At 35.9% G+C, this 14,276-nt stretch overlaps 1 protein-coding gene across 1 annotated transcript in view; it reads right to left on the reverse strand.

Annotated features, from left to right (window-relative positions):
• The window catches only part of tafa3b (TAFA chemokine like family member 3b), an 87,475-nt gene that overhangs the window by 6,786 nt on the left and 66,413 nt on the right, over positions 1 to 14,276 (reverse strand). The window lies entirely within an intron of this gene.

Genomic DNA, 14,276 nt, shown 5'->3' on the forward strand with positions numbered 1-14,276 from the left:
CGCGAAAGGCGAAGCTTGAATTCCCAGGTATGTCCCTCTTTGGCGAATGTATTTTCAAGATGGAGGCGCAACATGGCTGCCGACATTCGAGCGACTCGCTCGTATGTATTCTAAATGGCAGATTCTACGCTTACGAGAATACTTGATTAGTTGGTAGAAGTAATTACACATTAATGAGCACATATCATTTTGAAAGAACAAAGTGTTTTTTTGCTAAGAATCAACTTAAAAAATTACACAGTGTAGCTTTAACATTAGTTAATGTATTAACTAACATGAACTGACAATGAGAAATATATTTTTTTAACAGTATTTATTCATCTTTGTTAATGTTAGTTAATAAAAATCCAGCTGTTCATTTGTTCATGTTAGTTCACAGTTCACTAACTAATGTTAACAAACACAACATTTGATTTTAATGATGTATTAGTAAATGTTGAAATTAACATTAAATAAGATTAATAAATGAAAGTTCATTCTTAGTTCATGTTAACTATAGAAGTTTACTAATGTTAACTAATGAAACCTTATTGTAAAGTGTTACCAAAATCCCTTGAGTTCAAAAGTTTAACTTAAATGGTTGTTGTAAGAACATTTTTATTATGGAATTTACATACAGGTCAGGGGGCATGATTAATTGCACACATTATGTGTTCTGTAATTTTTCATGTATATTTAATTGTACTAAATTGAAAAGTTAAAATGATAGCAATAATGTATAGCTATTTTTTATAGCAAAACTTCAGCCTACTCAAATAATCTAGGTCTGTTTTTCTTATGCAGGAAACATACATAAGCTTCCCGGTATTTTTGCGAACTTTAATTAAAGCTCTAAGGGGCATAGAGATGAAAAGAAGACATAACCAAAAAATTTATAACAGAACTGCTCTGGGTGCCTGACGGCTACTTGCTAGGCCATCAAAATGATTGAAATTCTAACAGAGATCTTCACCATCTCACTATCACAATATCACATCAATGAAAAGTGTTTTTCTCTTTCCAAGTGTTTGAAATTTGTAGACATGCCTTTGAAACGTTAAAGCTGAAATTGCAAAGCAGAAAAACACAGAGTTCTATTAGAGAAAGGCGAAAAATGCTGATAATGAGTAAAAAACAAATGTCTGAATTCATTTTTTTCAAAGATCTCTCCTGATCTTTCTCAATCCACCCACCTTGTCTGGAGCATTCAAAACAGTTTATTGTGGATCAGTACAGCTTAGTGGGTTTCACCCTAAAAAAACACCAAAGGCTTCAGATGAAATTTAGCCTGAGCTATTGAACATGCCCCTTAATGTTTGGAGTGGTCTTAGTATCAGCCATCATGTTTACAGGGGGATACTCTTCTAACTGTCAGGTAGTATAAAGCTTCTGATCCCTGTTTGTGGAGGGAGTTTTAGTACAGGGACAGTTATGCGGACTTGCACACAGATCGATACTGCAGCTTTGGGGTGCTTTTTTTAATAGCGCCCAAAATAAAACCTCTAAATCTGTGCTGGGCCTTCTATTCCAAATCTCACTTGCTCGTTCCAGATTTATTGGCCATAAAAGCAAGTTGTGCCTTAGTTTTTGGCTTTAGTTTCTAAGAAAAACGAAACAGCCATGTTCTAAAGCAAGCTGTTTGTTCCAGTCAAATCATATGTAGGTTTTGGATATGGATAACATGACATGATAGTTCTGCTGCTGCACTTCCTCTATAACTAATAATAGAGATACAGGACAGACAAGCGCAGAGAGACGCAAATTAGTGTACAAGTAAAGGCCTACAACAAGTCCAAATATTTGATGACATTTTAAGCAAAGCATTAGTGTCCAGTTTCACAGACAGGGCTTAGATTAAGCCAGGATTAAGCCTTAGTTCAATTAGGGCTTTTAAGTAGCTTTTATAAACGTGCTTTAACACGTGTTGGCATCTTGAGACAAAACAATGGCACTGACATATTTTAAGATTTGTCAGGGCAAGTTGCTTTAATTTAAAACAGCTCAAACATTTTAGTCTGGGACTAGACTTAAGCCACGTCTATGGAACCTGGGGTAGTAAGAGAATTACACAGTGGAAAAAAACATTTTTCTCATTTTAGTGCAGTAAAGCTTTGTAAACATAAACAAGATTAGCAAAATTGGGTATAATAAGACTTAGAATTAGTTTCAAAACAATATATCTTTAAAGTAAGTTTATTGTTCCTTCCCCATTGAAAAGGTTTCTTTAGCTAAAGGCAAATACATCTCAAATCTTTTTTTTTTTTAATTTACTTTGAAAAAATGAAGTACAAAATAGATCAACTTACTTTAAGATATATTGTATAAAACAAGTCTTCATATCTTATGCAGTTTTGTGTCTTGTTTTCAGGATGTTTATATATATTTTTCTAGAAAACAAGTAAAAATACTGATTAAGTAAAAAAAATAAAAAAAAAATAAAAACATATATATATATATATATATATATATATATATATTGTACATAAATTCTGAACTATACTTTTGTGAAATTTAATTGCATCAGACTTGGTGTGAAAAGACCTTAACCAACAGTAGAGCATGAGGAACAGTCTAAGCAATGGAACCACTGTGTTGTAAAGGACTAAGATGAACCAACCAACATGATCAAATGTTACATAAGTGTTAGAATGGAATGACCTTTATCTAGTTGAAACATGAAAGTGCTGGAATGGAATATCCTTCAGAACAGAGCATGCTTTATGTTGCTTTAAGGAATGGCTCTGTCCTTCAGTGGATGGGCAGCACAGGGTGAAACAGCCAATCAATTCAATCTCTGCACACATTACCTCACACCAGATTAATCCATCCTGACTGGGTCAAAACAGGGGCTGACGCTGCTGGTCAACAGTCTGTGCTGTGTGTGTGTGCACAAAATGTGAAAATGTCAAACGTCCCGAGAGATCGACTTCTCAGCTGAGAAACGGCTCTTTCAACCATATTCTTTCTCATCATGCATCTCACTATCTGCAGTGACAGGGCATTTCATTTCTGTGTTCCCAACATGATGGGATTCCACAATATGGCCCCTGAAGGTTTGAACGAGGGTGTTGTTCTCTCTCTCTCACACACACACACACACTGACATACAGCGCCTGAGAGGAGTTTGGGTCAGGGGTCTGAGAGCTTGTGTTTGTCCTAGGGGAGTTTTGTTTCTTTATTTCTTTCTTTCTCTTATTTCTTTCTTTCTCTTCATTTCTCACTTTCTCACCTCCCACTATCTCTTTCTTCTCCGTCTCTCTGGTCCCCTTTTTTTTATTTCTATCTGTCCCGCAAAATCAATCTATCTATCTATCTATCTATCTATCTATCTATCTATCTATCTATCTATCTATCTATCTATCTATCTATCATGAATAGACATATTTAATACAAATTTTATTAAAAAATTTATATGTAATATATTATTGAATAGTAAATACATTTTTAAATATTTTATTTAATAATATAAATAAATATTTATGTAATAATATATTTATTGTTATAATATATATACAGTACCAGTCAAAAGTTTGGAAACATTACTATTTTTAATGTTTTTGAAAGAAGTATCTTATGCTCATCAAGCCTGCAGTTAAAAAAAAAAAAAAAAAAAAAAAAAAAACAGTAATATTATGAAATATTATTACAATTTAAAATAATGGTTCTCTTTTTTAATACATTTTAAAATGTAATTTATTTTTGTGATGCAAAGCTGAATTTTCATCAGCAAGTACTCCAGTCTTTGGTGTCTTATGATCCTTCAGAAATCATTCTAATATGATGATTTGATACTCAGTTATTATCAATGATGGAAACAGTTGTGCTGTTTAATATATTTTTTTGGAATACTTTTTTCAGGATTCATTGATGAGTAAAACGTTAACAGCATTTATTCATAAAAACAGCATTTATTCAAAATAAAAACATTTCTGACAATATAAATCGTTACCATCACCTTTTATCAATTTAACGCATCCTTGTTGAATTAAAGTACTAATTTCTTAAAAAAAAAATAGTTATTGTTCCCAAACTTTTGAACGGTAGTGTATATTGTTACAAAAGATTTCTTTTCTAAATAAATACAGTTCTTTTTAACTTTTTATTCATCAAATAATCCTGAAAAAAGTATCTCAGGTTATAAAAAAAATATTAAGCAGCACAACGGTTTCCAACATTGATCATAAATCAGCATATTAGAATGATTTCTGAAGGATCATAAGACACCAAAGACTGGAGTACTTGCTGATGAAAATTCAGCTTTGCATCACAAAAATAAATTACATTTTAAAGTATATTAAAAAAGAGAACCATTATTTTAAATTGTAATAATATTTCATAATATTACTGTTTTTTTTTTTTTTTTTTTTTTTTTTTTTTTAACTGCAGGCTTGATGAGCATAAGAGACTTCTTTCAAAAACATTAAAAATAGTAATGTTTCCAAACTTTTGACTGGTACTGTATATATATATATATATATACACTCACCTAAAGGATTATTAGGAACACCTGTTCAATTTCTCATTAATGCAATTATCTAATCAACCAATCACATGGCAGTTGCTTCAATGCATTTAGGGGTATGGTCCTGGTCAAGACAATCTCCTGAACTCCAAACTGAATGTCAGAATGGGAAAGAAAGGTGATTTAAGCAATTTTGAGCGTGGCATGGTTGTTGGTGCCAGACGGCCGGTCTGAGTATTTCACAATCTGCTCAGTTACTGGGATTTTCACACACAACCATTTCTAGGGTTTACAAAGAATGGTGTGAAAAGGGAAAAACATCCAGTATGTGGCAGTCCTGTGGGCGAAAATGCCTTGTTGATGCTAGAGGTCAGAGGAGAATGGGCCGACTGATTCAAGCTGATAGAAGAGCAACTTTGACTGAAATAACCACTCGTTACAACCGAGGTATGCAGCAAAGCATTTGTGAAGCCACAACACGCACAACCTTGAGGCGGATGAGCTACAACACTAGAAGACCCCACCGGGTACCACTCATCTCCACTACAAATAGGAAAAAGAGGCTACAATTTGCACGAGCTCACCAAAATTGGACAGTTGAATACTGGAAAAATGTTGCCTGGTCTGATGAGTCTCGATTTCTGTTGAGACATTCATGTGGTAGAGTCAGAATTTGGCGTAAACAGAATGAGAACATGGATCCATCATGCCTTGTTACCACTGTGTAGGCTGGTGGTGGTGGTGTAATGGTGTGGGGGATGTTTTCTTGGCACACTTTAGGCCCCTTAGTGCCAATTGGGCATCGTTTAAATGCCACGGCCTACCTGAGCATTGTTTCTGACCATGTCCATCCCTTTATGACCACCATGTACCCATCCTCTGATGGCTACTTCCAGCAGGATAATGCACCATGTCACAAAGCTCGAATCATTTGTTTCTTGAACATGACAATGAGTTCACTGTACTAAAATGGCCCCCACAGTCACCAGATCTCAACCCAATAGAGCATCTTTGGGATGTGGTGGAACGGGAGCTTCGTGCCCTAGATGTGCATCCCACAAATCTCCATCAACTGCAAGATGCTATCCTATCAATATGGGCCAACATTTCTAAAGAATGCTTTCAGCACCTTGTTGAATCAATGCCACGTAGAATTAAGGCAGTTCTGAAGGCGAAAGGGGGTCAAACACAGTATTAGTATGGTGTTCCTAATAATCCTTTAGGTGAGTGTATATATATATATATATTTATTTTTTTTCACGTTCAATTTTGAATCTATTTTGTAGTGAGATATTTTCTCTTTCAGTGGCGGATTCTGTGAGGTCTCCCCTCTGCCTGTTTTAATACCAACTTATCAAACTCCGCTGATTGAAATGTCAAGGTGTAAATATTGTGAGTGTTGGATCCTCTCAGAAGGGTGAATTTTATTACTCAGTCATTACAGAGTGAAAACCTTCAATTCGTGTGGGAAACGTTGCACAGCTCAGAGGGAGTGCAGCCGAAATCAGCTGTAAATGCCAAATGCAAATATTTGTGTAATCGGAATGAGAGGGAGATGGCTTTCCTGTATCGTGGGACCACAAGACGGCAGGGAGACAGGCTTGATGCATCAGAAATCATCAGGATGGAAAGAAAAAGATTTGTATTCTGCACCTTACTAGCCACAAGAGATGCTGTTAATTGCTCAGTATGTTAATGATATCTTCATGGTGTTTGGCGGCTTTACTTAGACAGCTCACTTAGTTTCCAGAAACTCTGTCTATCTTGGGCTCTGACATTTTTTTTTTAACAAAACATGAATATGTCAACATTAATTTTCTCTATTTCCTGATGTTGAATATACAAAGTTCTGTCATGAAGCTCTAGATGGCACAGTTGATAGGTCCTTAACTCAATCTGCTTACAATCACATCATTATCTAAAGGGCACAGCTGATTGGTTCCTGCTGTATCAGTAGCCAATGAGCTCACTGCTCAACCTTCAAACACTGGTCAGCATTTGTTGTAGCAGTGCAGTGCACTTTCAGAAACCCTCCACCTTCCCCAGCTCCACCTGTATAGATCAGCTACGGGTAATTCATGTACGCTATATTGTACAGCAGCAGCATGTCTTACTGCTCACAGCTGCGTGTCGTGTGTGTTTTGGCAGCAAGTCCCGTATATGCTATCTATTCCACCATGACCAAACATATCATAAAACATTGTCATATCCATTACCATGCCAAACAATCTGAGAGTTGTCATGACAGGAATATTTTTATTAACTAAAAGTTTTACAATTATTTTTGCACTACATCAAAATGTCCACCAAATTGTTTTCACGTAAATTTCTAAAATAAATACTGGCAAAATTTGAATCTATTGGTTTTATGTTGATAATCTGCTTCATTTGACTTTTGGTGAAGTGGCATTCTGGGAAATGAAGTTTTCTTCTATCATGGGCCCTAAAATGAAAATATGAACACATTTTCATAGTTGGCTTTTCAGACATTTATTATTTATATCATATAATGTTTCTGGAGATGCCCTTTGTATTATGTATATGATAACATGAATAATGAAAAATTACTACACTTACAGAGATTACAGCAATTTTAAATGCAACCTTGATGAAAATTCAATTCAAATTTGGGAATTAGAATTTAAAAGCCATTCTTAATTCAATTCTGAATAACATAACACTATACATTACTGTAATTTCTGTTGGTCATTATGATGATGATGATGGGAAATTTCTGATATGCCAACAAAAAACATGCAGCCTTCAAGAACCAGTTTATCTGTATAATTATACAATCCCACACTGATATATCAAACAGTTTCTCGTTCAAATGTCTGTGGGGAAACTGACAGTCATTATGTCTCTGAAGGCGCATCCCCTGTGGCGTAGCTTTAAAATTGACTCTTTAGAAGAAGAGCCCTCAAATGCATAAACATATTCATACATGCACAAAGATGAGCTAAATCATTTTTCAAACATGGGCACAGATGCTTTAAAAGGAGGTTCACACAAAACCAGCAGAGGCAACATGAAATATACAACAGCAATAATAAAAATAAAAAAAGACAAGGAAGAAAGAAACTCAGTGTTTAACTTCATAATAAATTGTGTCAGGGTTGGTACAGGAATCTAAATGTAACTTGGGTTTCTTCTCTAATCAAACAAACCTGAAGCATTAATCACAGTCTTTGGGTTCATTTGAAAATCACGTGTTATAGTGCATGGCTGAATCTAAACTCTGGAGGAAGGAATAGTATTGACTGATAGTATTGTTAACTTGTGGACTGAATAGTATTTAATCACACATGGAAGTATCCTATACAGATAGAGAGACAGAGGGATATAAAAGAGATATTCTACCAATAGAGAAATGTAGTGAGAAAAGCACAACGCTATTGTTGAACTTACTGTGTTATACTAGCAGTTCTAAAGCTTTCATTTCGTTATCGATCTTTTGGATGGCTTTAATATATCACTGTATTCACTGTGCTTGTGTGTGTGTGTGTGTAGGTGCGCACTCAATTGTTTGTGCACTGCACTGTAATACACTGTAAGCAGATTGCTGGCAGGTATTATAAAACAATGCAGTGAACACAGACACATGTTCTCATATACAGTACTATTAACCTGTTTGACTTTTCATAAGACCCAATGCATAAAGAGACGCATTGCTGTTGGTAATGGGTTTTATGAGAATCTCCCTTTGTCAGTAGGTTTGAAAACATTCAAATTGAAAATATATCTCAGCAATAACACTTAGACTGCACTGAGGCAGAGAGCAAAAATTTCAAGAAGTCCAAGAAATGTCCCAGGAGTTGAACTGTATTTTTGTTATATGAAGGCCACATTAAACTAATTAAATTTTTTCTTAATGTACAGTACATGCTTACCAAGGAGACAGTAATGTCCCTGAAGAGCATGAAATGTGAGATGTGACGTGTGAAGAAAAATCAGGATAAATATCATATATGAACAGAATACTTTTATTGTGCATAATTTTCCAAAAGCTGTAACTTTGTCAAATTATGAAAAAAAGATAATAATAATAATACATGAAGTTGTATTTTTGCGTTTTAGGACACATTAAATCCTAGCAAAACAAAAGAGCCTGCAATTTTATTTCCCAAAAAGTTTCAAATATAATTTCAACACAGAATATTGTTCAACAAAATACATTGGTGGTATGAAAGGTACACACTCCTCCAACACAGTCTCAAAAGGAATAAATAATGTGCTTATTGGTACTATAAATGCATCCACTTGTTAACTTGTGGACTGGTAACTTATGTTAGCGTGCTTACTGCTAACATCTGTGTTGTATTATGTATGTTGAGCACAGCGATCACACAAACGTACGTCATTCATACAGTACTGTAACTATAAATATCTCCCCGAATGGCACTAGCATATTCTGTACATGCAATCCTATACATTATTCAGACATGTTATACAGACTTGACAGAGACTTGGCGTGATTTTGTGGTCTTATGCTGGTTTTGATTACAGTTTTTCTCGATTGCTTAAACACTATAACCAGGCTTTTGAACTAAAATTTCAAAACCATAACGCCATTTATCAAAAAGCACACCCATTTCACTAAACTATAAACACTATTCCCTGTTTTGACACATGAGTCAGATTTGTTGAACTGTCACTGCAAAACTTTACACACAAATCCCTTCATTTCTCATTGCTTAGACCATGTTGTCATTTAGAAAGCACTAGCATTCAAAATTGTTCACTCAAGTCAGCACAGCTTCAGCTCAGTTAGCACACAATTACCCAAGTGGAAACACTAAGAGTCAAAATTTAACACACATCAATCAGAACCTTCAATAGATATATAAAAGGGCCCAAATCAGTTTATTGTGTTTTGGAACAATGGATCCAGAAAGACATGAAGGAAGAGGGATAAGAATGAGGAGGAGGAAGGGCAAGGACAAGAAGACAAGCAGTCTCAGATGAAATTCAAGCCACTCTAGTTGCCCATGTCTTTATCAATGGTATGACTATGAGGGAGGCTGGGCTACGAGTAAGGCCAAATTTGAGTCGCTTTACCATCACCTCGAGAACCTTCAGGGAGGAGTGGTGGCAAACAAAATTCTATCACTGAATAAGAGACAAACATTTCCAATAGTCTTTGATGAGGTTTATTTTCTTGCAAGAAAAGGCCAGCAGTCATATAGTCAGACAGTGTGGCTACAGAGTGTGACAGTGAAGGGAGGGCTTCCTTTCTCCTTTATAGTCTTGACTCCCAGAATGTTATCTCTCTAGGTATTTCAACCATATGTGGAACATTCTTAGACGTGTCCATCATATTGTATCCTTGAGTGGAGGCCCTCCTGTTACGTCCCAACACTCTTTACCATTCCAATACGATTCGAATTCCATATTAGAATATGGTTTGTGTGTGCTCTTTTACTGTCATATGTTGGTCACACACATCTTACTGTAAGTAAATATAAAAAAAAAAAATTAGAGGAGAGAGTAAAAAAAAAAAAGTAAAAAAAAGAGTAAAACAGGAAAAAAAATAATGTTTTTGTGTATGTGTGTTTTCTGTGTATGAATAAAAATGTGCCAGTGTATCCACTGGTTGTGTCTTTTGTGTCCATCATGTGAAAAGGTTTGTGAGGGGGGGGGGGAACCACAAGCAACATAACTTACCAGTTTTGGAAATGTTGTTTTGAATTTATTGCACCTGTGTCTTAGACTATGTTGTAGTGTGTGTGATTTTGAGGGCTTGTGTGTCCTGTCTGAGGGCAAAGTTTGTTTTTTTCAGCAAGAGTGAATGGTTTTGAGTGTAGAGCTTCATTTTGACCTGAAAATAGGATGTTTGGGGAATTGGGTGAGACGTTATGGATTTGTGTTTATAGTTTTGAGAATACGAGGCATAGTTTCAAGAAATGTGTTTAAGCAATCGAGAAAAACTGTAATGTAATGTAATGTAATGTAATGTAATGTAATAATATAATATAATATAATATAATATAATATAATATAATATAATATAATATAATATAATATAATATAATATAATATAATTGATGTATCTGTTGTCTAATATTTGCTTTGATTGGTCGAGATGGACTGAAAAGTGAGTCTGATGACATCTGATCTCCTCTGGAGATTCAACCATATAAACATCCCCAGAAACATATTTCACTTTTACAAGCGGATTTTTCCTCCCACTTTGTGAGGGGGAGTTTCATGACATGGCTATTAAAGCCTGTGTCATTTTATGGCCATTTCAATCAGGCTCTATTTCAGAGGACGAATTGAGCTCCACCCCACATCAGGGTTCACCAGATCACCACACACATCACAATTCATACAGATAGTTTACCATCACACACACAAAGACACACATGTTTGGTTTTCATGTTTTATGGGGACATTCCATAGACATAAAAATGTGTATACTGTAGTGTACAATGTTTTTATACTGTATATTGTATCCCCTTACACTAACCCTACCCCTCTCACAGAAAACTTTCTGCATTTTTACATGTTCAAAAAAAAAAACTTGTATGATTTAAAGTATGGTTTATGATTTATAAGCTGTTTTCCTCATGGGGACCAACAAATGTCCCCACAAGGATAAGGATTTTGAATATTTTAGGATATCTTTGTGGGGACATTTTGTGTTACATAATGTAGAGTTCATCATCATTATCAGGTGGATGCTGATAATGCTCTTTTAATGATGTAGTTTTGATTTGGTTTGTTTTTTTCAGTTAAACGTGTGTGTATATGTGTCTGCCGGAGCAAGTTTCACCAGCCGTGTGCTTTATTGCAGTCTGCATCAGTGGAGGCATGTATTAAAAATAAAGGCTAGATAGATTGGGAATATGGGCGTCCCATTAAAAACCCTTTTAACCTGCTCTCTAGTGTTGTCCACTATACAATACCATGCTCTACTGTAACAGCTATAGCTCTCTCCACATGGAGAACCAGAGTGGTTTTATCTCTGTCTTTTATTTAGTTTTTCCGAGGTAGTGAGCTGCGAAATGAAAATTTTTGCAAAAATTTGACAAAGTCTGAGACGTTTAAATACAGATAACACTGTAAAAAACAACAAAAACAATATGAAAACGATAACTTATTAAAGTTACAGTTTATCTAATAGTTCTGTCGTGGTAGTTTGGCACGGTAATGGATTGACAATGTTGATATGTTTGGTCATGGAGGAATAGATGCCAATACACACCCAACACGCAGCTGTGAGCAAGTAAGACATGCTGTTGCTGTACAATATAGCATACTGTACATGAATTACCCGTAGCTGATCTATGCAGGTGGAGCTGGGGAAGGTGGAGGGTTTCTGAAAGCACGTTGCAACTGCTACAGAAAATGCTTACAGTATTTGAAGGTTGAGCAGTGAGCTCACTGGCTACTGATACAGCAGGAACCAATCAGCTGTGCCCTATACATAATGATGTAATTGCAAGTAGATTGAGTTAAGGACCTATCAACTGTGCCATCTAGAGCTTCATGGCAGAACTTTGTATTTCTCATAGGAAAAAAAAATGCATTAAATAGACCAAAGTGTACCGTATTCATGTTTATTTTTCTTGTGGAAAGTGCATTGCGTATGTATGTGTTTAAGTGTGTATCCTGGCTATCATGACAGACACTTCTGGACGGCCCATTAACCAAGAAAGGATGAGTCACTTTAAGAGGCTTTTAATCTGTGGGAGGGGCTGATCTCAGGCCATCATCCAATCACAGTCTGCACTTGTGCAGTTATTATATTCATTAGCGCAGATGATTATGAAGCCTTGATGAGAGGAAACGCCCTGCTGCTCTCGAGCACTGAAGACACCTGGAGCAGTTACACTACTGAGAGGGATAATGGAATTACACCTGCACCAGTGCACTCTCTCTCTTTCTCTCTCTCCCTATCATTCTCTCTCTCGCTTTCTCTTCAGTCATTAAGAGATTGTTTCTCTATTAAAGTACAAGACCATTGCTCCTTTGTTGTAGTGTCTATTGGAGCATGTATAAACCCGATTAAAGCGGGATGGTTCTTATGAATCCTGCTTTCCCTAATGAGTTCCACAGATATGATAGCTCTGTATCAACACTTAGTGAGCTGGCTACCTAGACAGCGTTTTAGAATTTATTTATATAACAGTATATAAATAATAGTAAAATAACACTGTATACTGCATTCACTATCAGAAATTACCAGCCTGGTCTCATTGTTAATATGTAGGTATATTAACACATAACATTTACAGGTACAAAACGTAAATTTTTGTATGTTTGGATGGATGCTGAAATGTACAACATGGACATATTGACAACATTCAAACGTAAACATCAGCTAAAGATATTTACAAATCTTATATATCATACCCATCTCCAAACCCAAACATAGCCATTTTATAGAGGATATAAAAAGCATATATATATAAAAAATTGACAGAAATGTGTAGGAAAATGAACATTTTAGTAACAATATAACTAATCCCACTAATCCCAGTCCTACCACTAAACCTACCCATAACCATTTCTTAAAATATATGTAGGTTAAAGAAAAACACAACAGACAGACAAGTGCAATCACAATAATTAATGTATATTTGAAAGGCATTTTAACATTCAATATGCATTAATTGCAAATTATTCGATTATATTTTCAAGGCAGCTCACTAGCTTTAGGAACAGAGCTAATGTGTCATCTGTGTGCCATTGACAGAGACGTACCTGAAAACACACACAAAAATTCCATAAGACTAAAGCTTGAATCTGTCAGGCGACATCAGGCAATTGAACCAGCCTGAACAGTTGTTGTTGTTTACTGTTTTCCCTAAGCAGATTTCTGTCATGTGTGATTATGCATCACTTTTGAAAATCTGTACGGCTGGGAGCAATAGTGACCTCTCTTGCACAGAAAGTAAGCGTTTAGACATCCTGTTCCCAGAATGTGTCACAAATATAACTCTGGCAGATGGCGAGAATGTGCTGTTAATGACATCACTTCCTGTGCAGATATATCGAAGCATCATTAAATATCAAAATATGGCAAAAAAGTCTCTTTTGGCTCTGTCTTTCTCTGACTCTCTCTCTCTCTCTCTCTCTCACACACACACACACACACTTACGCTCTCCCTCTCTCTGCCCAGAAAGAGTATGTAATATTAAAGTCGGATTAGGGCAAAAAAAGCGGATTAGTATTTTAGTAGCATTTGTGTTATATTTAAAGTTCTAATATTAAAGGACTAGCAAATATAAACCCAGCTTAAGCATATTTCTCTCACACATTTCAGATCACTGCCATGTTGGGGATATTTATTCTCACTTCTGATCTGGTTTGTGTCTTGTCTCCTTCCTGAGCATCTGGCAGCGAGAGGTCTGCGTGTGGCATTGCAGGTGGAGAGATCTGCTCTACTGCCCTCTAATCTGCTAATCTGTTAAAACATGCTGTCCTCCAGCATACGCTCTCTTTGGGACAGTGTGGTGTTAGATTATTTAAGCCCCCACTGTAGCAGGAGACAGGAGATCATCCCTTCCTGATAACTGTGAAATGGAGAGGTTCATGTAAAATGACGGCCGAGCGCAAAATCTGCCCAGCAAGCACTTTTCTCTAACCCGTTTTTTCCCCCGCTCTCAGTCTCTATTAGGGCATCGGCAGCATTGACGTTAATTACAGACCATCGAATGGAGGTAAAAAGCTCCATCCATCAAAGACAGACACACTCAAGACGTGAGACTTATTGAGAGTGTGAGACATGGTAAGGATATAAAATATAAACACTTAAATCCCACACTGAGATTTTCATTGACTGAGAGAAGAGACAGAGTACAAGATTCATAGGGTTGCAATGGAAAC

This window comes from Squalius cephalus (assembly GCF_949319135.1).
Source record: "Squalius cephalus genome assembly, chromosome: 16".
Classification (NCBI taxonomy): domain Eukaryota; kingdom Metazoa; phylum Chordata; class Actinopteri; order Cypriniformes; family Leuciscidae; genus Squalius; species Squalius cephalus.